This window comes from Eurosta solidaginis, chromosome 5 (genome assembly GCF_040869045.1).
Source record: "Eurosta solidaginis isolate ZX-2024a chromosome 5, ASM4086904v1, whole genome shotgun sequence".
NCBI lineage: Eukaryota > Metazoa > Arthropoda > Insecta > Diptera > Tephritidae > Eurosta > Eurosta solidaginis.
In genome coordinates, this window is record NC_090323.1 from 222,785,714 (window position 1) to 222,810,649 (window position 24,936).

A 24,936-nucleotide genomic window follows, 5' to 3' on the forward strand; every position below is an offset into this window, starting at 1 on the left:
ACAGATAAATCCTGCGCATCAGCTGAAGCGGGTGCCAGAACAAAAAATGTGCCAATTAAAAACGGAAAACGGGCCAAAAATTTTAAATGCGTTCAAAAATTATGGGAAGAAAATAAAAATACGTGGTTTACTGTAAATATATTTAGTTCGAAGGCGGAGTTATCACTAAAAAAAGTTTTTATAAACATGAAGTCCCAATGCAACCAGTCGATTTTGATCACAGAAGCTGGAACGTTAGGTATGTAAGATAATCCCTATCCACTACATCATGTTAACTATTATATCCTTGGTCCGATTTTGATTTAACCAAAATGTTAATTTTATTTTGATTTGTTTACATTTAACTTGAACTAGTGGTATTATTGTAAAATTACAAACAAGTATTTTTCGACAATCATCTTATTAAATGATTGAAACTATAAAATCTACGAAATGTATGTCAAAAACTCTCAAATTCAGATCTACTAATTTTGTTTGGAGTGGCATCATTGACAAATGTTGTAAAAAATGTGCATTTTCACAGTGCTCTCTCGAAACAAAGAGTTGAAAATCCATTCATAAATGACCTGGTCTTTTCAGTGAGGGCCGCCCTCTTCCTCTGCTGCCACAGGCGTGTGCAAATAAGAAATATTTTTTTTAGCCGGAGCATCTCTTTCATGCACATAAGATGTCCTGGTCAGCGTAGTAGACGCTGTGGCTTAATTCACATTAAATCTTCTTTGATATTCTCCGTCGGCAACGCGCTGACATCCATAATTTTTATACCCAGTGTGCTTTGCACACAGAGTATATTAACTTTGATTGGACAACGGTTGGTTGTACAGGTATAAAGGAATCGAGATAGATATAGATTTCCATATATCAAAATCATCAGCATCGAAAAAAATTTGATTAAGCCATGTCCGTCCGTTAGCACGATAACTTGAGTAAATATTGAGATATATTCACCAAATTTGGTACACGGACTTATCTGGACACAGAATACATTGGTATTTAAAAAGAGCAAAATCGGATGATAACCACGCCCACTTTTATATATATATAACATTTTGTAAAACACAAAAAGCCTGATTATTTAGTAAATAATACATCTAGAATGTTGAAATTTGACATGTTGAGACTCTTAATATTGAGACTCTTGATAAAACTTGAAATTTTTTTAAAAATGGGCGTGGCACCGCCCACTTGTGACAAAATAAATTTTACAAAAATTATTAATCATAAATAAAAATCGTTAAACCTATCGTAACAAAATTTGGCAGAGAGGTTGCCTTTATTATAGGGAATGATTTGAAGAAAAATTAACGAAATCGGTTAAGGACCACGCCCACTTTTATATAAAAGATTTTAAAAAGGGTCGTGGGAGAATAAATAATAAAATAAGCTATATATTTGCAAAAAAGAGCTTTATATCAATGGTATTTCACTACCCAAGTGGATTTATAACAATAAATAGGAAAAACTTCAAATTTAAAAAAATGGGCGTGGCACCGCCCTTTTTATGACTAAGCAATTTTCTATGTTTCGGGAGCCATAACTCGAAGAAAAATTAACATATCGTAATGAAATTGTGTACACATATTTTCCTTATAGCAGAAAATATTTCTAGTGGAGGGGATCGGTTAAAGACCACGGCAACTTAGATATAAAACAAGATTAAAAGGGTCGTAGGCTTGAATAATAAGCTATAGCTTAGCAAAAAATAGTTTTGGATCAATGATATTTCACTTATCAAGTTTTATTGTAAGAGGAAATGGAGATACATTTTTTTTTTTAACGGTTGGTGCCACGTGTTATGTAGAGAAGTAATTTATCTGAAATGAAATGTACAATTGAAGCAGACGCTGAGTATATAATGTTCGGTTACACCCGAACTTAGACAACTTTGCTTGTTTTAAAGAACATTTCTCTTGAACACTCCCCAAGCCGCTTCATCAGATGTAGTCAGTACACATGCTTCTGCGCCACAGAAGTAAATATTAAGCTTTATGTCATGCCATCTCTCGTGTAGAAATCAATAAAACTATTTTGGGATAGTTATAGCCTGATATCATAATGTTAAGCACGTTGGGTGTTTGCTATGCGTTTTCTTCGGACACATCACTTCTTTCGAATTTGCACTTGTATAAGCATATGAAGTGTCTTTAAGAAGCATGTGTATGTATATGTGTATTGACATACACATTGCATGCAATTGCGAACACGAACATAGCAGTGTGAATCTTTATCAGATTTCATTTAAATAAGTAAGTAGGTCTAGTTTCGGGTGAAACCGAACATTATATTTCCAACGTGAGCTCTCATATGTAAATACATATATTATTATAAATATATATTATACAAATAGACACACACACACACACACATATATATATATATATATATATATATATAATGGTAAGGTAATGTAGTTATGTTTCATAAACATATTACCAATTTTGTGATGGTTAAAACTTTAAGCAACTTTTTGGCCGAAATTCGATAAAAATTGCTACTGCTTTTTTCCTGGTCGCAGCTGTATATTAATTTATAATCTATACAAATGGCAACTTAAGCATAACTGCCAATAGAGGCAAAAAAACACATACACCCACACATTTATTGAAAACACGCTTTCGGGTATTTACACATACGAACGCATATATGTACAAGCAAATATACATATACACATATATGCAAGTTTTTTTTTAGATAATTTATATGCAAAACACGCTTTGACTTCTTGAAGGCCCTTGCTGTACTTTTCCTTTGGTATTCTTCTCCTTTTCTTTTACATGTTTTAGTTTAGTGTGCTATGTTTATTTTTACGAGTATATAGATTTTACTTTCCTAATTTTTTTGGCCAAACTGCCAGCCAACATTATTTGGTACTGTCACTTATTCAACTTGGCAGTTCGGCTTTCGACTGATCTTTTTTTTTTTTTTTTGATTGAAGTTCTGTGTCATGGTTGCGGTTGTGGTTTGTTGCTAAAGGGCATTTCCAAGTGATTGTCGTTGTAAGTTATTTTAGAAAGTCTGTCTATATCTACATTAAAGAATAAACGTATGTATTTATATGTCATGTGAAATTGATTTCTTTGAACACTTCCTTAAAATTCAAGTTACCTTGCACAAGCTGACATACATACATATGTACAAGTAAGCAAGTATAGCGTGTTTGTACATAAATGCAAACTGACAATATTTTGGTTGTTTTTATTTGTGTTGACGTAAAATTTATGAATATATTTTAGTTAAGCTGATTGCTCGATATTTCAAGGTTTAAACGAGATGAAAGTGTGTTAAGAATAATCAGAACAAGATTGATGTGGTATTATGTAATACACAGCACCTAAATAAAAAAAAATTTAAAATTAATGAAACAGTCAGTTTTACTAAGATGCTGCTAATTTGAGGGAAAAAATTTAAAAGGGGCATGCTTTAAATTGGATGAGAAGCTTACGAGGTGGGTTTGATCAAAGGCCGTGTCACGTTTAGTCGATCCAGAGTCGATAAAAGTCCCATTTCTACTACTCAAATAAATAAACAGTAAATTAATGTGTTGTTTTCGAACCGATGCACAACGCTGCCTTCCCTGGTCATTGGACATGCGACCCCTGATTCTAGACCATTACTGCCAACATCAATACTCTCTAATATGATTCAGCGTCGTTAACACCCTCCTTCTAAGCGTCGCCGTTATCAACTGCGCCGTTATTGCTCTCTGGCGAGGACTTACCTCGTTAAAATCTCCTCTCGGAGCGTCCTCATTTCGTTACTAACTCCGCCATCGTCACTCCTGCAGCGTCTCCGTCTTATGCTCCATCATCGCTATCCGAAGCATCGTCGTTACTGATTTCACCGTCTTCACCCTGTGAGAACCAAAAGTACTCCGGCATTGCTATCCGAAGCATCACCGGTACTAACTTCGTCGCCGTCACTACCTGTTGAGAACCAATGTCGTTCATGTCCTCTCTCTGAACGTCATTGTTACTAACAGTACTCCATCGTCACTCTTTGAGCGTCATTGCTACTAATAGTACTTTTTCACAACTCTCCGAGCGTCGCTGTTACTAAACCCACCCTTGGCTATTACTCTGTATCTCTCTATGGAAAACCGTCACCGTATTTGGATCGGAACTACCTCGACGAGATTGCCTCTCCGCCTCAGCCGCCCTTTTACTCTTTCTCCCTATCTCAACTACTATTAAGGGTGTTAAAGTTCTATCTTTTTCCAATATTAGCAACTGATATTTTTTTAACACGGCGATGTCCTACGAAATATCAATTGCCAGTCCCTCCATCAGCATCATATCTGTTAACAATCTAGTCATTATATGCAACAGAATCGTACCAGATGACACACTAGTTACTATACACATCAATATCATACCAAATGACATACCAGCTAGATTAGGCAAGACTATATTTATAACAGCGTTCTCCGGGCACGACCTTAGGACCTTCTTATGTAAATCTGGATCAACCGGCTGAGTTGTAGGATGCCATATCTCATCGTAGTGCTTACGGAAATACTTATTTTATACTTTTGGTGTAGTGTGCGGTGGTTGACTGTGTCAAAAGACTTTGAAAGGTGAAATGCCGCGATCACCGTCTCATTATGAAGTTTTGGTTGGTTCAGTCCGCAATATATCTACCCAGATTAATGTCGTTTAATATGGAAGTAGTGATATGCATTTTACGGAAGCCATGCTGATGACTAGCCAACTGAACATTTGTCTTGAAGTGAATTACATCGGTACATACCACTCACCATCTTTAGCTGAGCTTGTGCGCTTTGATATTGGGATTATACTTGCCATTCTTTATTATTCTGAAATGAAAAGGGCTTAAATTACAAGTAGAAATATGCGTTAGGTAGCTGATGCCCTTATGCCCAAGATATTTTACCATCGGCATAGCTATTCCATCTGTTCCTATCGATTTAAAAGGTTTAGTAATTTCAATGGCTTCTTTGATGTGAAGATGTTCGGTGAGGTGGTATGTGCCTAGCCTTGTTAACTGAAGTATGTATTGAAAATTATTGGCAGAAATTATTAGCGCATTTCATCAAGTCCGACATACAAAAACCAAATGAACATATAAATGAAAATTGTGGTCAATAAACTATTCAAAAACTGACTAGCATGAATAATTTAGAAAAGTTCTAGTCAACGAACAGGAATGTTTGATTACTACTTTGGCTTTGACTGCAGGGTATGTACGGTAGTTCGTAGCTAATGCGTACATATGTCGGTAAGCGAATGTACTTAAGTGTGAGGGATGGATATGTGAGTATTGTGGCATAGCATTTGTTACGTCATAAGCGCGAACTAAGTCTAAGAGAGGCATATTGCTCCCAGTTATAATTCAAAATCCCGGTAATTTATATGTATTTAGCGACGTTTAGCCTTTATTAGAACAAAACGGTGAATGAAATTGCTCTATTACTCTGAACTTTCCTTTTTTGCTCTTGCTCCGGCTCTCAACATAACCAGAGCACATCTCAGAGCCGTAGCATTAAAAAAGTTATTGATCGTGGTTCTAACAGCTACTTCGTGTTTTAGAGCGGAACAAAAAGCAAAATAAAAGCTTCAAACAGAATGCCATTTCTATACGAGCAAGAGGAAAATAAATAAAAATAAAATAAAAAAATTTTAAGCATTTCCTTTATATAAATGGACAAAAATCAGCGAAAAATATATCCTTATAAAGAAATATTCTTTCTAAACCTTTATTTTTAAATTTTGACATAGAAATTGCAAAAATATTTATGAGAAGTTAAAATATAAAAGTGGAGCGTGCATTACTTGGATTGGAAAGGTGGTAGAAATGGAGATATTATTAGTCAATCAATTGCGCTCCACCTTCATATTTTTACTTCTCATAAATATTTTTGCAATTTCTATGTCAAAATTTAAAAATCAAAGTTTAGCAAGAATATGTATTTATATAAGGAGATATTTTCGCTGATATTTGTCCATTTATATAAAGGAAGTGCTTACAAAAATATTCATTTTATTTTTATTTTTGTTTTCTCCTTTTCTTACATTTTCTCGGTGTCTTAACATCTGTTAAGTCTTAAGCTTGTAGCTCAATGAGAACTTACATAAAAATCAATCCCAAGATTCCCTCCGTTCCGTTTGATTTTTCTAAATATCTCATCCCGTGCGCGCCTTAGCGAATCTTTTTGTACCTTGTCGTCGGCTGTCATCGATCTCTGAATTAAGTTTGAAATTTCAAATTTCTAGCTCATCGAGAAGTTGCTTAAAATCCAGTTTCAAATTTCCAAATTATTATCTAATTTTTTCGATCCGTGCGCCACCTAACGGAATTTTGTTCTCCTTTTGTTCTTTTGTCACGGTGTCTTAACCTGTCTCTGAGATTTCATATTTGTAGCTCAATGAGAAGTTACTTTAAAATCGATCTCAAAACACCAAATTTCCAAATTCTTTTCTAAATATTTCGATCCGTGCGTCACCTAACGGATTTTTTCTCCTTTTCTTAAATTTTCTCGGCGTCTTGTCCTATCTGTGAAGTTTTGCAGTTACAGCTCAATGAGGACTTACATAAAAATCAATCCCAAATTCCCTCCGTTTCGTACGATTTTTCAAAATATCTCATCCCGTGCGTGCCCTAGCGAATCCTTTTGTACCGTGTCATCGGCTGTCATCGATCTCTGAATTAAGTTTGAAATTTCAAATCTCTAGCTCATCGAGAAGTTACTTAAATTTGGTTTGAAAAATTTCAAATTCTTATCTAATTACTTCGATACGTGCGCCACCTAATGGATTTTTTCCTTTTGTTGCATTGTTACGGTGTTATAAGCTATGTGTAAAGTTTCACGTTTGTAGCTCAATGAGAAGTTACTTAAAAATCGATTGCAAGATTTGTATGAAAAGCGGACAAACATTCAACCGACCTAATATAAAGGAAGTAAACAATAATTTCTATTTGCTCTATTGGGCTTTGTTACGCAGAAATTTTGTATTTTCTCGCGCTACTACTTATCTACAAAAATGTATAATGCAGTGTGTGAAAAGAGGTGAGTGTCCTGATGCAATAATAATAACAACAAAAACAAACTTAAAACTTAAAGACCGACAAATAACGTTAGAAGTACAAAAAAAATAACATCACAACTCTATAAGGACTCCACAAAAAAAAAAAAAAAAAAGGAGGAGAAAACACAAAGTTAAAGTTCTGCATAACAATTCCCAACAAATATCTACCAACTTTTTTTTTGTGCCCCCGCTCCACTTTAAATAGCGTTTCGGTTAAAGTTTTTGTTCTGCTTCCAGCAGATCATAAAAAATGCTCTCACTTTTTGAAGCTACGGCTCTGCTCTATGCTTTGTTCATGTTCAGAGCTGGAGCAGTAGCAGAGCATATCTTTCAATGCTACTGCTACTCTGTAGTAGTAAATGTAAAAACTGGAATATTTCATACTACGAAATTAATACTTTAAATATTTTACTTAAATTAAAAGGATTCCCGATACCTTAAGTATACCCGCAGCACCACATTTATTATAAAATATGTTGTAACTATAGAAACGCGAATAATGTAATTTACTTTTTTTATTTTTCAGGTATAATGGATTTCTAATTTTAACATATAGTTTATATGTAAGTAAATATACTATATTACGTATAATTTTGTAAAGAAATTAAAAATTTACTCGCATTTGAGACTCCTATGGACGAAACTTGCCCGTTGTTAAGATTTCAAATATACATATACATAAGTGATTTACAAGGCCTGTTATTGTCTAATGGGATATTTTTTTAAATATGACCCTTGCGAACACTGAAATCAGTTGTTTGTTGTACTCAAATGAAAAATTGCTCAGCAAAAAGCATTAACAAATCTAACTTTATGCAACCGCTTATCTTTTCATTGCTACTAACATTTTTTTGCAGTTCGTTAAGAAAACTGATGAAAATTTTTAAAATTAAATAAATAATTTGTTTGAAAATAACTTAGTCCACTTGATATACGTACATACATAAGCTGTTGAACTGTATTTTTGTCAATTTGGAGAGAACAACAAAGCACACATGACAGATTCAAAATCATAGCACATACATTGCATTACACAGCTCGTGAATTGTCTAATAGAAATTTCTTTTCAGCTTTGTAAAAACCGCGAAGTTTCTTATTTCTTTATAACTTATTTACTCAATCTTTAATTGTTATAAATTTATTAGTTCAGGATACGTCTTCAACATTTCTTGCTAATTTCTGCGTTTATCAACGATTTTCCAAACCCGAGTCTCTTTTAAGAAATATACAAAACTTTAAATGAGATTCAGATATCAATCGTTTCTACTTATAATACTTAAGTAATCACCACTTTTTACTATGCTCAATTGTATCGAATCGAAATTGAACCCAGTTAAGGTACCCGTCCGTAATTTATCAACAAATGAATTATTTTGGAACAATTTGCCGTCATCGTTTGTCAATTTGGATACAGGCCGGTTCGGCATTGTGCCGTCTTCAGTTTTCAATTCTTTTCTGTAGTTATCGTGTTTAACCGTTCACTTCGTCTGGATTATATAAGAAATATACTCGTTAAGCGAGTAGAAGTCAGTGATTCTTATTTAAATTGGTGAGACCGATTGGCACCGATTGACAGAGAAAAGAAGCGACTGGTTGGTTGACTGCAGAGTTGTTAAAAAAGCTTTAAACGTACCACCTTTCTTTTAGGATAGATTGATATCTATATCACAAAGGGTTTAAAGGCTTATTAACAACAATTTTAATTGATACATACTTTGTACAGAACACTATTTCTTTAATATTCGATTCCACCTTGTTTGATTAGTTTTATTTGTCATTAAGCACCTATCTTTTTAAGAAAAGTCCCACTCCCTGGGGGTTCAGTTTTACGCACATATGTACGCAGTAACAAAGAGCGCAGATTTCATTTAAACACTTGTACACAGAAATAAGGAGTGTATATGAATATATACACATATATACAGCCAAAGCCAATATGAGGTGCAGAAACGAGAAATATATATGTAGCTATGAAAAACAGGAATTAGAAATAAATAAGTAACTAATCGAGAAGACTGTTCGCTAAAATTCTAATCACTTAGAAAAATAGGCGAATGATGCAAACAGAGAGTACAAAAGCGGCGCAATCCAAGTAGTGTTCAATCAATTTGGTTTTTACGTGCTATAAGTACGCGAATATATATATAGAGTATTTGAATGCGTTTACTTGAGAGTTCAGTGTTTCGAACAGCAACAAAAGGCGCAGAATAACCGAAAATCCCTCAAACTCACAGCAGTACTAAACCGCTTTAAAGTATACTCAGAAAACGCAGCGTAAACATCAACAAATTCCCTTAGATTTTGCTCTGCATATAAGAATACTGCAATAAGAACTCATTCTTGAGCTTTTCATTTAATATTAATTTTTAACATTCTTTTCAAACTTATTAATTTTATATTCAAATGAACACAGATTTGGGTAATTAAAATGCATAAATCTTTGAAAATTTTTCACACATGTCTTTAGTTATAGTTGCGTGTAAAAAGTGTTGACAACTCTAAAGAAAACTTTCTAAGTTTCTTTATTCTTTTTAAAGTCAGAGCGTATTTAACATACAAAAGAAAACCATTTCATATATTTCGAACAAGAAACTAATTTTTTCTGTAAATATTTTATGAAGTTAAAATTCAGTTTGTTAGCCATATTCCGTCGTATATGTCATTGTCCCTGTAAAGGCCAAATGTCGAACCACAACGCGAGCTTTTTAATTGTATGTGTTATTATTCCTTTCAATGCACTGAGATTGTTGTTATGAGTAGGAGTGGCCGTATGAGTTGGTGGCGCTGTGGGGCGAGAGCAGCAGCGGATACATGTTATGGCTTGCTGAACAGTGGTGCTTCCAGAGGGTAGTGGGGGCCGCTAAAGCTCAGAATACGGGACGTTCTTGGACGTGAAAAGTAAGGTGCCACAAAAGATATGTAAAAGTTGTGGGGACGACAGATTTTGAGGTCTAGTCCAGACCATCCCGTCCGGTGTACCCATCCCTTACACGTGAGACACTGACAAGAGTGTGACCGTCTTAAAAGATTATTTTCCGACAAAGGCAACAAAACCATTTCTCTGGGCCGGGATCTGGTACAGACCCCCTATTAGTTTGGATACCGTACCGTAGCAGGAGAATATGGCGTAGTCCCGCTTTAAGGATCTGCTGGGAGGATGAGAATTTGTGCGAGGGACGCAATAAATGAAATGAGGTTACCCGGAAATGACAGCCCTGGGTCGGGAAAAATCCCGAGTCGCTCCGGTACATAGAACCGGCTGCCTTGGTAAGCTGCACGTTTCTAGTTTACGGTAGCTCTGCCGTGAGCTTCAATACCATCCTTACTCAAGAATTATTAATTCGCTGCATCATGTTATGACCCTTGCGAAGCCATCAGATAGGGATTATGAACAACCTTTTCCGAGCACCAGGAATGATCTGCATCACAATAAAGAAATGTGATTATTATCTTTCGTCGAGAATGTACGTTCGTGTATACGACATTATTTCTCAGCTACTAATCACATTTACACAAAATCCGAATCCACCGTTCAGCATAGTCTAACGCAGGTTTAAACATTTTTAAAAGAAGAGTAAGCACATACCCCACTATTTCAATTAAAAATTGTTATCCGCAAACGATAGGCCTATTCCTTGTCAAATATTTATTCATCATGTGTATCCGCTTCTTTTTTACCTTCCAGAGAAGCATTAACTGGAAAATTCAAGCTTAATTTAGGATAGGTAGAGAGACGGTTTAGAACTTTGCAACAGAACCTCAAAGAACGGATTTTATTTGCTAACTTTCTAACAAACAGACTTTGAGAGCTGAAGAGACTGCATAACTTTGGAGAGAATACTTTAATTTCGACTTCAGCGCATAAGATACTGCAAAAGTCCATTGTGTAAACTTAATTGTCCACTTACCAAAAATAAACTCACTCGCATGCGAGGTGAGTGTTGAATATGGAAAAAAGACAGAACTCTAACTAGTTGAGATTTTTGGTTAATTAGTATTCTGCTAGTATGCAACCAGTTGGTACCACTACTGGGAATTCAGCAGCAATTATTATTTTGTTTTTCATATAATTATATGATGACGTGAAATTTTATTTTTTTTTTGTGGTCAGTGGACAACAACTTTGGTTAAACCATTTGCACGTATATCAAAAGGATTAGTTACATTCTGGTGAAATGAATAAATAAATATGTAAGTACAAGGCGTGATGTACTTCTGAATAGATTAAGGCCGAGCTTCTCTTTCAATTTGCTTTGTGTTCCTTTTTAATTTTCATACAAATTGGTGGAACGGGACCTACATGTTTTACGCCGAATTCGAACGGCAGCTCCGAACACTCAGTGTGTTTGCTAAGTCACTGCCGAGGGTGACCACGCTAAAAACACCCTTTTCTAATTGAAACAATTTGCTTCTAAATTTTTTGACGTTGCTTTGCCGGAAATCGAACCCAGCATCTTCGGTGTGGTAGGCGGAGCACGCTGCCACTTCACCACGTCGGCCGTTCTGTTCAAATGACTATAAATAAATATTAGGGGGACTCATTTAACCTTATAAATACCTTATAAAGTGTGTAAACGTATAAATTTATCTAGTGCGTAAACGAACTGTAAAATTTTGTATGGCAAATCATTTACACAATTTATATAAATTTACACGCACATTTCATGGTGTAAACGCGGTAAACTCAAAGGAATGCAACCTTGCAAACAACAACCGTCATTTTCATCAGAAATCTCCAACATCCGCAAGTTATTTACAAGAATATCTTAGTAAAGGTGTTTTAGTTTTGATTTTTCACTTAATCTGAGCATTTTTTAATTTGTGTAACAATCAAAAACTTGTTTTTGGCAATAATACAGCTGATCGACAATTAAGTTTATCAAAAATATTACTTGGTGCGTTCATATAAAAGCGTGTGTAAATGAATATAATTTTACACCTTATAAATTTATATGATTTAATGAGTCCCCTTATTGACTTAAAGCATGACTAAAATAAATATATTACGTATACGCACTGTTGTCCTCCCACACGACAAAGCATTGTGATGCCAGTAAAAAAATCTGTTGGAACACTAAAACAAGAAGAAAGAGTTAGAACTGCAAACAAATAGAGTTGAAAACATACAAAAAAAGTAAGGAAGGTTAAGTTCGGGTGTAACCGAACATTACATACTCAGTTGAGAGCTATGGTGACAACATAAAGGAAAATAACCATGTAGGAAAATGAACCGAGGGAAACCCTGGAATGTGTTTCTATGACATGTGTATCAAATGAAAGGCATTAAAGAGTATTTTAAGAGAGAGTAGGCCATAGTTCTATAGGTGGACGCCATTTAGGGATATCGCCATAAAGGTGAACCAGGAGTGACTCTAGACTTTGTTTGTACGATATGGGTATCAAATGAAAGGTGTTAATGAGTATTTTAAAAGGGAGTGGGCCTTCGTCCTATAGGTGGTCGCCTTTTCGAGATATCGCCATAAAGGTGGACCAGGGGTGACTCTAGAATATGTTTGTACGATATGGGTATCAAATGAAAGGTGTTAATGAGCATTTTAAAAGGGCGTGGGCCTTAGTTCTATAGGTGGATGCCTTTTCGAGATATCGCCATAAAGGTGGACCAGGGGTGACCCTAGAATGTGTTTGTACGATATTGGTATCAAATTAAAGGTATTAATGAGAGTTTTAAAAGAGAGTGGTGGTAGTTGTATATGTGAAGGCGTTTTCCAGATATCGACCAAAATGTGGACCAGGGTGACCCAGAAACATCATCTGTTGTATACCGCTAATTTATTTATATATGTAATACCTGCCAATATTTCAAGGGTTTTTTATTTCGCCCTGCAGAACTTTTTCATTTTCTTCTACTTAATATGATAGGTGTCACAACCATTTTACAAAGTTTTTTCTAAAGTTATATTTCGCGTCAATAAACCAATCCAATTACCATGTTTCATCCCTTTTCTCGTATTTTGTATAGAATTATGACATTTTTTTCATTTTTCGTAATTTTCGATATCGAAAAAGTGGGCGTGGTCATAGTCGGATTTCGTTCATTTTTTATACCAAGATAAAGTGCGTTGAGATAAGTACGTGAACTAAGTTCAGTAAAGATATGTCGATTTTTGCTCTAGTTGTCGTGTTAGCGGCCATGCGGAAGGACAGACGGACGACTGTATAAAAACTGGACGTGACTTCTACCGATTTCGCCCATTTTCACAGAAAACAGTTAACGTTATAAAAATCTATGCCATACCAAATTTCAAAAGGATTGGTAAACTTTTGTTCGACTTATGGCATTAAAAGTATCCTAGACAAATTAAATGAAAAAGGGCGTAGCCACGCCCATTTTGAAATTTTCGTTTTTTTTTTGTATTTTGTTGCAGCATATCATTACTGGAGTTGAATGTTGACATAATTTACTTATATACCGTAAAGATATAAAATTTTTTGTTAAAATTTTACTTTAAACAATTTTTTTTTTAAAGTGGGCGTGGTCCTTCTCCGATGTTGCTAATTTTTATCAGGCGTACATATAGTAGTAGGAGTAACGTTCCTGCCAAATTTCATCATGATATCTTCAACGACTGCCAAATTACAGCTTGCAAAATTTTAAATTACCTTCTTTTAAAAGTGGGCGGTGCCACGCCCATTGTCCAAAATTTTACTAATTTTCTATTCTGCGTCATAAGTTCAACTCACCTACCAAGTTTCATCGCTTTATTGGTCTTTTGTAATGAATTATCGCACTTTTTCCGTTTTTCGAAATTTTCGATATCGAAAAAGTGGGCGTGGTTATAGTTCGATAATGTTCATTTTAAATAGCGATCTGGGATGAGTGATCAGGAACCTACATACCAAATTTCATCGAGATACCTCAAAATTTACTCAAGTTATCGTGTTAACGGGCGGGCGGACGGATCCTGATGATTTTGATATATGGAAGTCTATATCTATAACGATTCCTTTATACCTGAACAACCAACCGTAATTAATATACTCTGTGAGCTCTGCTCAACTGAGTATAACAAAAATACCAATTAATATGTGTAAACAAAATTCTAACATATGCAATGCCACGCAAATTTAATTATAACATTTTCTGCAAGCAACTTACAACCATATTACGTAACTACTCATGTTTCAATGTAAGCCATTGTATACGTATGCTTTGAATAAAGTCACAAAATATTCAATTTGAAGGGTTGTCGCAACATGACTATGTGTCAGCTGCCAAGTCAGTTCACCAAAGTACAAAGCTACGTACATAAAAGTAAAATTTTTGAATTGCAAGGAAATAAGGCTGCCATAGTAACCATAGAAGTCGTTTCGGTAGTTTATAGTTAGTTGTAAGGTAACAACATGTACTAATTTTTTACCCGATATTTCGCTTAATTTGCATAAAAATCTGTCACACAAGTGGCAGCGCATGAATACTGCATTCACTACGCATACAACTCACGTGACTGTCACAAGCACGAAAAGGCGACCAAGTAAGACGCAATAGCATCAAAATAAAAGTTATTCAAGAGTAATGCAATAGAGGGCTGGCTGGCAGAAGAAAACATTCTTCACAAAGTGAAACTGAAATATAACGCTTAGACATTATCAAATGTGCACATTTGTAATTTGTGCTTGGTGTGCTTGGGCCCCAAAGTGTTTCTAAGAAATATATGTATGTATTTGTGGATTAGCGTGAAATTGTACGATAGTTGGGAATTTTCTGCTCTTAGTTGCAACAACGCGTCTGCACTTCATACCAGCATACATTTTTGATGTAAAGTTTTTTCGTACATACGTGTATGTAAGTAGAAAAAGTATGTATGTTAAAGGCCAAAATCAAGAGAATTGGCCAAATGTGAACATTGAAAACAGTTGTCTTGTATAAAGCTGCAAGATATCAAATGAAAATGTTATGCGCTACTGAACTGGGACATAATATTTTAGTGTAACTTTTGAAAATAAAGCTGATGTGTGCCATTCTGATGAATTTAAGACAAAATTTACTCCTATTCAAGCACTATCCCCCCCTGTAAGGAACATCTCTAGTACAAAACTGGTACGCTTCTAGTGCACCTAAAACCACTACTTGTTCGACCTGTATCTCTTTCACATGCCTTCAACTGGAAAATTTAATCTTAACGGCTATGTTCTAGGCGGAAGCAAGTGTCACCGCTGCATAAACTTTTTTAAGATTCTGAACTAGATACATACTTAGCTAAAGAGCTTATTGGATTATTGGCATTACTTCAATAATTTCGAGCTAGTGTACAAATATACAGTTTAGATCTCGTTCTTTTGTTGGTGCTATTTTGCTGCTGCCAAACGGGAGAGAAATTCTACATGTTCCTTCTAGTACGACGTATCCTCTTTGTCGTTAGTTCCGACCCAGTGGGAAAAGTTCGTACAAAATAAAGTAAAGAAATAAAAGACGCTATACTATATATATATATCTACAAATTAATTTAGGCCGAGCTTCTCTGCCAATTTGTGTCGTGCACTTTTAATTTTTCCTACTCTTGTTGTTGTTGTAGCAGTGCTTCGCCCCACAGAATTTTCATCTCCCTTGTTTATATAATTGCTCAAATTTCAATCAGTTTCTCCAACCCTTCTGTAATTTCAGACTTGTGTTGCTTTGTATTTGTTGTAGCTGACTTTGGAGTTCCACGATTTCGCGGTGCAATTTCAGGGCTCTTAACTGGTTCTCTAGTTGACTAGCTTCTCCAAAAGTTGAGTTAGAAGCGACATCAAAACCAGTGTTATGAGTAAATGATACGGCATCGTGATTTGACATAGCAGCAGAAATAAATGATGCGGCGGCAGCGGTGGTTTCGGGTGCTGTCTCAACAGAGGTGGCATAGGTTTGATTTTCTACAGCAGCAGCACTTAATACAGGCCCAACAACATCATGTACAGCGGTGGCGGCAGCGGTAGTAAAAATGGCAGCGGTGGTGGCAATGGCAGAGGTGGTAGCACCAATAGTAGCGGTGGCGGAAAATGAAGTTAAGTTGGCAGCTGGAGCGCTAGGAGCCGCAGCGAAAGTGGCATTACGCATAATGGCAGCAGATATTTCAAATTCATCAGTTATCCCAGTTTCAGCAGCTCTATGTGCATTTGTGGTCGCTAAGTTTGTTGTCTGCGGCTCAATAGGTGCACCAGAAGTTGACGATGTTTCGCTACTGAGTTTCGAATCGCCGCTAACTCCCAAAGTGTTGGCACTACAAACCACGGAAAAGAGAAATGTTGCGTGTGCTGGAAACGAATCTTTTACGGACGGTCATACTTATGTTAGCGCGTCACATGCAAAAGATGGTTGCATCGAACGGGTGTTTCTGGGCTAGATTCCAACATTCGCCAATTCCGTAGATTCTTTAAAACTTTTGTGGCTAATTGCTGTTCACGTCCCATTACGTCCTGTAGTCTGCGCCTTAGCGCTCAACAATACAGGGTACTTCGGCGCCTGAACAGCACATGTGACCCACCCTTATGTAACATATCCCGTCTCTTATCCACAGAGTGACGATATATTCGCCGTTTCACTTCAGAATAATACTACACTTCAGAATACTACTTGAAAAATAATGGGTTAACTGGGAAAATCACGAAGATAGTCAGCTGCATGAAATGACACAACATCAGCATAGTTGCGATCCAAGAAACTAAGCTCATTGCTAAATCTGCTTTGCAGACTTGCTGCTGAAGGTCGTACAAGAGTAAATGGAAGCGGAGTTCCTTTGACCATAATCCACCCTGTGCAGTATAATCTATTGGATCCATCGACATCGGCCACAGCGACAATGTCCTAGAATTTCTAGATATATCTGTTCGGTCAGGCAATGCCAATACAGAAACTATCAACATCTACATTCCTCCTGTCATGTGTTATTCCATTGGATATTGCCCTTATATCAGCGGCATTATCACTGGTCAAAGTCACATTATTATTGGTGGTTTTAATGCCCATCACTATCTCTGGCATTCTGATATTGTTATAGTTCGCCAGGTATCAGGCCACCTGGTAGCAGCCGTGGTGTGATGGTAGCGTGCTCCTTCTGCCACACCGAAGATCCTGGGTTCACGCCCCGCGAAAAGCAACATAAAGCAAGTAAAGGTTTCTAAGTTCGGGTGTATCCGAATATTATATACTAAGCGTGAGCTTAAATTGTACATTTCATTTCAGATAAATTACTTTTCTACATAACACGTGACACCGCCCGTTTAAAAAAAATGCTTCCCCATTTCCTCTTACAACAAAACTTGATAAGTGAAATATCATTGATTCAAACTATTTTTTGCTTAGTTATAGCTTATTATTCTAGTCTACGACCCTTTTAAACTTGTTTATATCTAAGTTGCCGTGATCTTTAACTGATCCCGTCCATTTTTACTAGAAATATTTTTTTCTATGGGGAAAATACGTGTACACAATTTCATTATGATCCGTTAATTTTTCTTCGAGTTATGGCTCTCGAAACATAGAAAATTGCTTAGTCATTAAAGGGGCGGTGCCACTCCCATTTTTTCAAATTTTAAGTTTTTTCTATGTACTGTTATAAATCCACTTGGGAAATGAAATACCTTTATATCAATATTTTTTACAAAGATATAGCTTATTTTATTCGTCCACGACCATATTAAAAATCTTTTTTATAAAAGTGGGTGTGGTCCTTAACCGATTTCTTTAATTTTTCTTCAAAGCATTCCTTATAGTAAAGGCAACCTTTCTACCGAATTTTGTTACGTTTTTTGATTAATAATTTTTGTAAAATTAATTTTGTCACAAGTGGGCGGTGTCACGCCCATTTAAAAAAAATTTTTCAAGTTTTATCAAGAGTCACAACATGTCAAATTTCAACATTCTAGATGCATTAGTTACTAAATAATCAGGTTTTTTGTGTTTTCCAAAATGTTATATATATATAAAAGTGGGCATGGTTATCATCCGATTTGGCTCATTTTCAATACCAATGTATTCTATGTCCAGATAAGCCCGTGTACCAAATTTGGTGAATATATCTCAATATTTACTCAAGTTATCGTGTTAACGGGCGGACGGACGGACGTGGTTTAATCAAATTTTTTTCGATAATGATATATCTGTCTCGATTCCTTTATACCTGTACAACCAACCGTTATCCAATCAAAGTTAATATACTCTGTGTGCAAAGCACCCTGTGTATAAAAATGTATAAACAAGTTTTTTCAATTCGAAAAAAATTTTTCTAAGCGGGTTCGCCCCTGGGCAAGCACTCCGAGTGTGTTTCTGCAATGAAAAGCTCTCAGTGAAACCTCACCTGCCTTACAGATGCCCCACGCAAATTGGAAGAGAAGCTCGGCCTTAAATCTCTTCGGAGGTTATCGCGCCTTACATGTATTTATTTTTATTTATCCGACCACTTACCCATACTCCTCTCGCTTGAACGATCAGCCGAAATCATAAGATCTGTAAAAAAAAGGAAAGTGGAAAAAAATAAAGATAATACACAAATCATCTTTTAGCTGTCGCATGCGCCCTTAATTGAATGATTTGGTATGACCTTTTCTTATGGAAAAAAACTATGAGTCCCTGTCCTGTTGTATAAAGCGATGTGTCACAGTTTGCATTTGAAAAAGGATAAGTCCTGTTTTTACTGTTCTTGTCTTCTATTACCGCACTATTATCGATATGTTTAAAAGCTCGCTTTTATTATTTTCTAATATAAATCAGCACAACAATAAAAATTTGACGGCTCTCCTAATACGTTCATGAATTTTAAAGTTGGAGGGAGGGAAAAATTGTTGGTACTATTTTGCTACTTTTTTACAACCTATATTACACAATGTGCGGAAAAAAGTCAAACTTAATTACAAAATGCAGAAGGGCGAAGAAATAAGAGAGGAAGAGCGTAAGATAGAGAAGAGGCATGTGGATATATAGAGAAAGCCTGAAAACTGCCTGTCGGGTTTGATAATTCGGCTGAAAGAATTTCATGTTTGTCCTAACTTTTACAGGGTCAGTCAGTGCTGTTTAAAATGCTTAAAAATATTGATAGGCCATTTCTTTTTTACCATCAATGATTTCCTATCAGCTCTGAATTTTGAAACATCATTGCGGTAAAACCTCTGCAGCTATATGCTTTTACACCGGCCACCTCTTTCTGCAAAATGAGGATATTTCAATGCTTGATTTACGTAGATAAATGTTGAGTGTTAGGACCGTATACCATTAATCCCGAGTTTTGGTGTTACGAACCTCCTCTATACTCAACCACAACTTCATGAATTTGTTACAAATCGTCAGTCATCTCATTGACGTCAGCAGTATGTTTCTATATTCCTAAATTTTGGACAATGTGATACCCTGAAGATTTAGCTATGCAGTTCCGTTGACTAAAATTCTCCATTTCCTCTCAGGAAAAGGAAACACGCTCTTCCACAAAAGGAATCACATACCACAGGCGTTGTTTTCTTGCACTTTACTTCATATTTAAGAAAAGCATTAACGTTGTATTTTTATGATAGCGAAAAAAAAGTGCTACAGATAAATCAGGAAGTGTTGCTTCCTTTTATGAGGGCGAGTTTTATTAAATGCGACTCTGTTCTGTAATATTGCCTTCACCTGTCTGGTTTATTGCGTAGTGCACCGTGCTTTCATATATTAATTGTCAGGCGGCCATTAAAGCAATAATTTTACAAAGCACTTTACTAAGAAGTGACTTGGAATGCGAACAAGCATTCGAGAGACGTCGCTCAGGCCGGACGTGACATCAGCTTACGGTCATATAGGGATATAAAGTCATGAAATGACCGAAAGATTAGTAAAGAAGGATGCTGCACTCGATAAATCCGTAGTGGACGTCGCAATGTGCATGGAATAAATAAACAGAAGACAAAAGTTGCACACGATAATATATTAAGAGAAAGAAGATTTAAGAGTAATGATGAAAAAACTAACTGGACTAAGTTGGTGCATGCGCCCTACTAATTCCCTGCCGGTATATTTGAATAGCTTCAGCCACAAGGACCTGCAGTGGAATTCACTAACTTATAACGGTACGATTTGTCGAAATTTTAGTTAACGATTTTGTCGCTTGTCTTATCGATTGTACTCCTCACTAACTTAGTTTTAACAACTCGAAATAAATGACATTTATATTTCGTTTTTAGTAGTAGAGAGGCGGCAGCACAGCTTTACGAAACCTAAAAAATGCGAAAAGCATAAAAGGAATGCCAAAAATAAATAAATGCCGTATGCTAACTGCTTTTAAAGGTCATTATTATCCAAGTTTTACATATCTTAACAAAACGTAAGTAATTGCGGTATTAGTTTCTTTTTTTTCTCTGTTGATATCGCAGTTATTCTTGTACCTACCCCTTAATTGACCATCAAGTTGAGAAATATTATCATGAGCCAAGTCTGGGGTTAGGCGGTATAGTTTTCGAAACTCCGTTGCATTCAAGTGGAATAGGTTATCTACTTCTCTAAGAAGGTGTCTGTCCACTGGCGATGGACTCAGCAATTCTTCATCTTGTGATAAAACTTACGCCAAGTACCAAAATGACATTTGATTTGTAAATAAAGTAGCTTTTCGTGTTGGAAAGTATTTAATTAAAGTTCCGATTTTCTTTTTTAACTAAAATTGCCAGATATACTAATTTCGTGATTTTTAACACAGCCAATTTATTTTCCGTTTATTTAACAATACAGCTGATCGTCGATAAACAAATATCGATACAAAATAGTTACTGAACAACGAAATATTTATAGTTATCGATTCGCAAATGAGGTGATGGCAAATGGGGTTTTTTATCTGGTTATCGTATCTGCCCGCCAATTTGTAGAGGAAATTCAAAAACGAGCACGGCGCAAATTGGAAGAGAAGCTAGGCCTAAAATCTCTACGGAGGTTATCGCGCTTTACATTTTTTTTTTTTATCTTTTCTACCCCATCAACTTCGATCGCGGGCTACACATTTTAATAATAATACCCAACGGATTAATATCCTCCAAAGCCCGCCCAACCGGCGCGAGGGGCGTATCTGCATGACGCACGGATTTGTTTTTGTTTCTGCCGAGTTCTTGATAGGCGGAGGTTTGTTAAGCGTTGAGATCTAAAACTGCTCAGCTACAGAATAAAAATCATCAGTTGAGTACTATACATAACAGTTAGAAATTATCCTTATACTACTACATTGTTAAATTAGAGAACATATTTAGTTTACACGATTGTTTTTTTTTACAGTTAAGATAGGATAAGACAGTTTTCTTTATGGCAAAAAGTGAATCCGTTAGATCAAATGAATAAGAATGGGTGTTAAAATCATGACACAAACACCGAAAGGGTTCAATCAATTCGAAGTTGGTTCTACACTGCCTCAAAAGAAGAGGTTTTTAATGTCTTGACACTGGTGATGGGTCGTTAAAGTTTACTTCGTTTAAAAGAATTGGGCTAGAAATCAATCCATTCAGGAGCTTAGTCATAAATGTAACGCCTAGCATTTCTCTACAACTTGCAAGATTTGGAAGATTGATAAGCTTCAACCGATTAGTATAAGGCGCAAGATTATACGCAGAGTCCCAGTGAAAATTCCTTAAAGAAAAAAGTAGAAATTGCTTTTGTATTGATTCAAGTCTATCTGCATGAACTCGGTATTGTGGATTCCAGACTATTGATCCGTATTCTAGTATCGGTCTAACTAAAGTGATGAAAAGCGCTTCATTTAAATAATTGTGAGACATTCATAAAAATAAAATTTGAAATCAAAATTAAGTGTTTGCATCAAAACACTCTTACAAACAAATGTATATACCAATAAAATACCAATTAATTTTTCCTTTTCGAAAAAGAAAAGGATAATGAAATTCAAAAAAAAAAAAAACATACTACAACCCAAAACAAAAAATAAAGGAAACGTGCGCACTCAATAGAAAGTAAAATGCCGTCAGCAATTTGACACCACGTTCGCCAAACAGTCAGCAAAGTTTGTTATTCAATAGTCCAAAAAAAGAGGAAAATTTAATTAGGATAGTATGAGTTGCGAGACGGTGAACGCGGGACGACGGATGGATAGCACCAAAAACTACTTATATGAAAATTGTACAATATCCCCAACCACTGACTGTAAATGCAATAAAATAGTATCTAAGTAAAGTTGAATGAATACGCACGAGTTTTCCGCCCTGACCTAATCTCACCGAAGGTACTAAAGCACGCAAAAAACGAGGGAGTTCACTTCTGCGGCTAAAGTTGAAAAAAGGCGAGAAGGGGAGTATGCGTTGATATGCAATCCACTTTTAGGTGTGTGTTCGTGAGTCCAATGCTAACAAAAAGATGACTGTGGGTGAACAGTCGTTTTCGTCTAGCCTTGCGACCACAAGAATGAATCTGAAAGCGAATGTTTACATATTTGTGAATGAGGGTGCGTATGGATGTACGTGAATGTGCTTTATAATGTGTTCGTAAGCGGCAACCACAGAATCCAACACTTTGCTTAAAACGTCACAACCACGCTCATCTGGGATGGGAGTATCCCCTTATATTTTGATAGCTTAGTTTTCCAACTTAACCGCAACAGCGTAGGCAAAGCACACAGCTTCATCCAATTTGGTCTTTGTGCGTTGAGGGTCTATCTGGATGGTATTCCGCATGCCATGTGGCTTCCTAAAGCCTTCTGCACTATTGTTATTGTTTCTAAATGCCACGAATACCACTAAATTCACTTATTCGCTGACGATGTTCTGGCGGCGCAATTCTTTTTTAACAAGTTTACTGTATTTGCAAATATATTTGTATGTCAACAATGACATAAACTTACCCGGTAGAGCTTCGATCATAACATTTGGTTACGAGTATGTATTTTGTGAAACTAAATTAAAGACATCGAACTTTTCTACAAAATATTGCAGTTAAGAACTTTATGCCATAATTAATCAAGCATGCTTTGAAAATCGTCCAGTTTGAAATTGTATCCGAAATAGCCTTTCGCGTGATTTCCTTTTGTGTGTATTTAAAATTGTTACCTTTGATTAAAATTGGAAGATACTTTGAAATTGTTATTACCATTTCGTTTGTTTGTTGCAAATTTCCGGTGCCTATTTCAAAAGTGGAAGATGACTTCTAAAAACGAGCTTTTTGATGAATCGAGCGCTTCAATATACATATACACATTGGGCTTATAATTTCGGGTTGAGCGCCAACGTGGAAAAGATGAATGTGGTTTTGTTTACTAGGCGGTATAAAGCCCGGAATCGGTCTAGGACTTATCTAACAGGTATGACCCTGCAGGAGACACCTTGCTCAAAATATCTGAGAGTCATACTAAACATTACGTGGTCGTTGAAGCTCAACGTCCATCGAGCTCGCTCTCTCTCATTGGATATTTGCAAGACGGCTACTAAAAAAAGAACGTATTTCAAACAAGTAAAAGTGTATAAGTTCGGGTGTTACCGCAGATTATATACTCAGAGTGAGCTTCAATTGTACATTTCATTTCAGATAAATTACTTTTCTACATAACACGTGGCACCGCCCGTTTAAAAAAAATGTCTCCCCATTTCCTCTTACAATAAAATTTGATAAGTGAAATATCATTGATTTAAAAATATTTTTTGCTAAGTTATAATTTATTATTCTAGTCTACGACCCTTTTAAACTTGTTTTATATAAAAGTGGGCGTGGTCTTCAACCGATCCCGTCCATTTTTACTAGAAATATTTTCGGCTATAAAGAAAATATGTGAACACAATGTCATTACCATATGTAAATTTTTCTTCGAGTTATGGCTCCCGAAACACAGAAAATTGCTTAGTTATAAAAGGGGCGGTGCCACACCCATTTTCAAAAGTTTTAGTGTTTTCCAAGTTAATCTTATAATTCAATTCAGAAAGTAAAATTCTATTGATACAAAGCTTTTTTTTCGCTAAAATATAGCTTGTTATTTTCGTCTACGACCCTATTAAAAATCTTTAATATAAAAGTGGGCGTTGTCCTTAACCGATTTCGTTAATTTTTTCTAAGAATTCTTTATAGTAAAGGCAAGCCCTCTGCCGAATTTTGTTACGATAAGTTTAACAATTTTTGATTTATTATTCATCTTTATATATAATAAAAAGATGATAAAAAAATTTTGAGGACTACCTTTATATCAATGGACCAAAAAATAGAAGGCAATTTTTCCTTTAATACAGACATAATCTTGTTGAATTCTGACTAAAAAACTTTAACAATAGCAACAAGATTATGTCTGTATTAAAGGAAAAATTGCATTCTATTTTTTGGTCCATTTATATAAAGGTAGTCCTTAAAATTTTTTTATCATCTTTTTATTTTCGCTTTTTTAGTGCTGCCAACAAAAAGGCATTTGGAATTTTGGGTTCTGACTCACGGCCCAAGTTCCAAGTCTCCACCTCACCGGGAAGTTACTTAAAAATCGATTGCAAGATTCCCTTCGTTTTTCATGGATTTGCAGTTATCTTGGCTAGCGCGCAACCTAGCGTAAGTTTGTTTTCTATAAGTTGTATTGTCACTAGGTCTCTAACTAAGTGCTAAGTTTCAAGTCTCTAGGTCACCGGGAAGTTAGTTAAAAATGGATTGAAAGATTCCCAAATCAAAGCTAACTTTCTTAATATTTCGATCCATGCGCCACCTAGCGGATTTTTTGATCAAATATTGCATTGTCACCGGGTTCTGACTCACGACCAAAGTTTCAAGTCTCTAGCTCACCGGAAAGTTACTTAAAAATCGATCGCAAGATTCCCTGCACTTTTCAGGGATTTTCAGGGATTTTCAGGGATTTTCGTTTGTCTCGATTCGTCTGCCACCTGGCGGCATTTTGTTTTCCACGAATTGTAGTGCCATCGACTCGCAAACTATGTGCTAAGTTTCAAGTCTCTGGATCACCGAGAAGTTAGTTAA

General features: G+C 35.8%; 1 protein-coding gene across 3 annotated transcripts in view; it reads left to right on the forward strand.

Annotated features, from left to right (window-relative positions):
- The window catches only part of LOC137252581 (uncharacterized), a 687,899-nt gene that overhangs the window by 70,646 nt on the left and 592,317 nt on the right, over nucleotides 1-24,936 (forward strand). The window contains exon 1 of one of the 3 annotated variants that reach the window (XM_067788532.1): nucleotides 7,568-7,606. The exons of the other annotated variants lie outside the window; for them this stretch is intronic. The gene's annotated coding sequence lies outside the window, so the exon portion shown is untranslated. Of the gene's footprint in view, nucleotides 1-7,567; nucleotides 7,607-24,936 lie in introns of those variants that run through there. 3 annotated transcript variants of the gene reach the window in all.